At 41.2% G+C, this 4,894-nt stretch overlaps 1 long non-coding RNA gene across 1 annotated transcript; it reads left to right on the top strand.

Moving 5' to 3' along the window:
* Positions 1 to 4,622, top strand: LOC128078694 (uncharacterized). Its single transcript, XR_008205752.1, has 3 exons — positions 1 to 2,499; positions 3,536 to 3,665; positions 3,742 to 4,622. It is a non-coding gene; the product is annotated as an uncharacterized LOC128078694 (long non-coding RNA).
* Positions 4,623 to 4,894: the final 272 nt, after the last annotated feature.

The following is a 4,894-nucleotide window of genomic DNA, read 5'->3' as shown; positions in this document are numbered from 1 at the left end:
CAGAAGAACATCACTGCTTTTGAAGAAACATCCCTGCTCTGCAGAGAAATCTCCCCAGGCCTGGCAACCTAAAAACTGTGGTTGTCATTGAGCGAGCCTGAAGTTGTGCGCATAGTTCATTTCAGCAGCAGCCTGGGAATGATCCTGAGCTGATTAAACTGTGCTAAGTCATCAGCTGCTGGTGCTGAAGGCTGTTCTATGACTTGGAGTTGAGAATTGCAGTGGTTTCCTCATTTACATACAGACTTGTTGGGAAGGAGCATCATGCAGATACCTGTTAAATGCACAGAGATGCTCTAATGGGTGCAAAGTGGTTTTGTGTCTGAAATTTGGTGCTGTTAATAATTTAGGAGCACATAAAAAAGTCCACCTGGAGGGAGGCTGGAGCTTCTAGCTGCTGCAAAGAGCTACCATAAAACCCAGGCTGACCCAGATGGCAGCTGGACAAGCTTGGCCCCAGAGAAGCTGGATTTTGGCTGTTAGCAACAAGTCATTTTAGGGCTGTCAGAAATCAGCCTTGATTTACTTGCACAGAACACAGATTAATTGGACAGAATATAAAGGAAACTAATGGCTAAACCTCACAGATGAATTATCAAACCAGGTAGACCTCCTGCCTGGCACAAAAGATGCTGGCAAACCACCCAGAAACGAGGCAGATTTGCTTGCAGCCATGTGCTCCCTCTGCTTTTCTGTGACAGTGCAGCCATTTGTAATCTGCTGGTGATTTACCTGTGTGTGTGTGACAAAAAGGAAGGTGAGATGTGGTTTTTTGCATTTCTTTGTGCCCCATCAGTGTGCTATCTCACCAGAGGCATGCACAGAGAGGGATGGAAAAGCCAATTTTCCTATTTTCACCATGGTTTAAAGAAAGTGCATAGAAACTATTTTGGTGGATCGGCAGTTTGTTAGAAGTGTCTATTAAACAGATTTCCACGTTAGCAGAGCTCTGGTGACTTACATCAGTCAAGAATCAGCTCATCATTTCCTTTAAAGTTACTCATTCTGTGGTTAGGAGCTCTCTAAGCAGCATTTCAACTGAATTTTTAAAAAGAAGAAACCCTCAATGAACTTTCTGATGCAAATACAAGTTTGAAGTGATATTTCACAGCAATAATGCAGTTAATTTTCTTCTTCCAGAGCTTTCGGTGAGCTTCAGTGAAAGGGATGTTCCATCTTCTTGGTCTCTGTATCAATATTTGTACTTTGTATTACATTTTACAAAAACCATTTTCACAAACCTTTTTATTTGAATTCAGCATGTTAAACATGGCTTTCATAAACCTCTGATGTGCTATCAATAATTTACCAAGCACAAGGCTTACAACTTAGCTAAAAGTTATCATCTATAATGTATGCATCTACTTGCGTTTTCCCAGAAGCAGTGCAATTTGACCTTTTGCTATACAAAGGAGTACGCTGTTTCTGCATGGTGAGGCTGTGGTTTTCCTCTTTGTTTTGCACTGCAAGCATTGCATAATCTTGAATTTAAAAAAGAAAAAAAAAAAAGACATTAAGTTGCAAAGTGTTTAGGCTGGGAAACAAATACAAGCCCTACTATACTCTCTTGAGCAGTGCATTATACTACAGTGTAAAATTTCATACTAAAAATGTTTTGGAGCCCTGTCACAGCGTAACACTGTGCTCCTGAGGATAATTATACCTTTGGGAGCAATTCACTTTTTCCTCAAAATGAAGCTGTTTCCCCAGACATGGCATGTTTTCAGATGTGCCAAAGTGACCTGAGGAGTTTTAGTTACGTGTTCAGAGTGATGCTGGGTGTCCATTGAAATGAATGGGACTTAGTTTCCTAAAAGTTCAAGTTGCTTTTGAGAATAGGCATTACGCAGCCAAGTCACTTTGATCTGGCATTACAGCTCTGTTAAAAAAAGATTCTGCTGTTTTGTTTTATGTCAGCAAGGCCACCAAGACCATTCTTCTCTTTCCTCTTCTCTTTTCAACTACTTCAGCCACCGGTACTCTAAAAGCAGAGGCTCTCAGACTTATAGTGATACAGTCTAGAGAAACCTGACGCTCAGCCTTCCTATATAATCACATGGATACGAAAGCGGGCTTCTATTCAAAATCAGGTGCTGGGTGGTGGGCTGAAGAGACTGATCTTCCACATGCGTTCAGGTATCATACTAAGAGACATAGGTTCCAAAATCATTGGGTGCAAGTAAAATTTGCAGTGCAGTCCTACTAGAATTACGATTTCAAAATCATATGAAGGAGTTTTGTGTTTGTAATGAAACCCCAAATTGGCTGGACTGTAGGATTTGGGGGTATTCTAACCCTCCCCAAATTATTCATCAGATAAGAACCCCTTCATTGGGTGGGCAATTTTCTGGACTGCTTCTGAGTGCTGTGGTATCTCAGCACTGGGTTTTGGATGAGGTCTTTTGAGATGCTATTTCTCCAACTTACTCCCTCAGCAAAGCATCACTGACTTTGTGAAAGAACTCTCTTTGTTCCCTCTGTGGATCAGCACTGAAGCAGGTAGGAAATATTAGGCAATCCATTATTGTAAAAGAAAGATTGTTTAAACCAGAATGCCTGGAAGGACCTTAACTCTAGACAACTGGAAGTCATTTCTAAAACCTCTTACTCAGTAAGAATCATTTAATTCTTTGAAATGTGGGCCGTTTTCAAGTCATTTTCTACAACAAATCAGACCTGCTCAACCTGCTCGTCACATTTTAGTAATATAAAAGGACATAACTGAATTTTATTTTAATAGTAATTGCAAACTCATGCAGAAAATGTAAATGCACACTTCCTGATTAGCTTGCAGCATAAACCACAGCTTCTATTAATGTATTCCAATTTGTAATTCTTTGCACAGTATGAGATTTGAAAGCTGTGATTAAAATTAATTAGGTTAAGTAAAGTTTATCCCCCCTGAGCACTGCTATTTGAAGAAAGAAATAGTAAAACACTAGCTACATCTGGCACCGCAGGAGGTTAAAGCATCACAAGGAATAGCAGCATTGCTTTTGTCAAAGGAGTCACATGCTGATCCTTCTGGCATAACTTCAGCACCGTGTATTCTTTCCGAAAAGCTAATTGGGAGCTGTTAGGTTATTCCTTGCCTCTTGTAAATGCTCTGGAGCTACAGCATCTGCATGAGCTGAAGAGTCAATCTTTGTAACACAGCAGATGATCAGGGAACATCATTGCTGCTTAGACCCTCCACAATGGAATCTGAATCTCCCAAGTTCAAGAGGCATCAGAAATGTCCTGAGGGAGCTCCAGTCCTTCTGTTCTGCAGCAGCAAAGCTCATGGTACTTTCACTTGTTAGTTCAGTAACCCAGGATGCTGGCTGGAAACACAGCATGACACACCGTGTACTACATTTTAAATTCTGGTCTGTGACTCCAGAGGAAGCAGTCAGTGCCCTAGATCTGGCCTTCTGCCACACTCTTTCTTCAGAACAGTGAATAGACTAATTGAAATGTTCTTCAGCAGGTAAGGATTTTACAGCCATCATGTCTCACAGCTGAACTCTGTTTTTACTATTTATTGGGTATTAAGCGTACTTGGCTCAATAACCAGATCTGGTCTAGAAGCAGGAAGGTAGATTTGGAAACCGATGCAGTTTGGTGACTCAGGACAAAACCTTCACGCCTCTCTGATGAAGATGGGTTCTGCCTATTGAGGAAAGGTAAGGCCAGTGTGTCAGATAGCTCTTGCAAATGTTTTGCCCTGCTAGTGAGTGCTCCATTTGCCTTCTCTTCCAGCTGAAGTTCCCCTGTGAGCTGCACCTACCATAATGCTCCCAAGAGTTATGTTTGCACACCTGGAGACTCTCTGTGCTTCTGTTGTTACCGGGATCTGCCTTAGGAATTCAGTCAGATGGGAGAAATAATATAGGCTGTGGTCTAGGCAGGGAAAACAAAGCATCATTGCAAAGCATGAAGCACTTAGCTCACAGTGCTCATCAAACATTCCAGCAGATGGCAGAGGAGCTCACTAATACAGGAATGTCCTCCATGCAAAGCCAATTCAAAGCTGGGACAAACCTTGTGGAGAAGAATTTGAAAATCTAAAACAAGAATCTAAAGCTCAGTCCAGGTCAGCAGTGAAGTCTGAAAAGACGTTTTTTGTTTTCAAAAAGGAGTAGGTTAATGGGCATGGTGGTGATAGGTCAGTGATTGGACTAGATGATCTTAGTAGTCTTTTCCAAACTTAATGCTTCTATGATAACTATATTCCCAATTGTGTTGTGGCACCTGATTAGGAAAGAAACACGTGAATTCTGATGTTGTTATTTTCGTTCTAAGCCTATGTTAACAGGCACAGGCACAGCAAAACATCAGGTTTGGTGCTTTTCTCACCCAACCAACCAGCTTAACTTCTCTCACCTTGTGTTTCATTGCCTGAAGTCAGGAGCTATACATGAAAGACAGCCCCAATGGAAGCTCAAGGCTGAGCTCCCACATGTGGCAGAGGAAACAGGCATAGTCTATCACTCAAGGCAAAATTGATTGTTTCTATTTCTTCAATATATGAATTGAAAAAGAAGAAACATGAAATCCCATTGAAAATAAAAATGTTTTATACTTTTTACCTGACAGGAATTTCTGTGCAAGTTTTTTTTACTGCCTGTAGTATTTTTGGATTAGAAGGAAAGGCCAGACAATATATAGTCGTACCATCCCAGTAAAAGCACCAACATTGGGGTGTTAAACAAAAGGGAATGGAAAAAAAAATGAAGCCTTTGTAGGATTTTGCAAAGCCACAGCTCTGCAAGGCAATTCATTATTTCTCAGGCTCAGGAAGAGTCTCTGCAGTCTCTGAGTCTATCATCCCTTCAGTGCAGGCCAGGTGGTAACACCCAGTAATTTCTTTTACAAGCCTGTAATTTACCTGAGCTACAGCCATGTGCTTTAG

The sequence above is a fragment of the Tympanuchus pallidicinctus genome, unplaced genomic scaffold (genome assembly GCF_026119805.1).
Source record: "Tympanuchus pallidicinctus isolate F22 unplaced genomic scaffold, pur_lepc_1.0 scaffold1, whole genome shotgun sequence".
Taxonomy (NCBI): domain Eukaryota; kingdom Metazoa; phylum Chordata; class Aves; order Galliformes; family Phasianidae; genus Tympanuchus; species Tympanuchus pallidicinctus.
The sequence above is the reverse complement of the archived record's forward strand: the minus strand, read 5'-3'. Positions and strand labels throughout refer to the sequence as shown.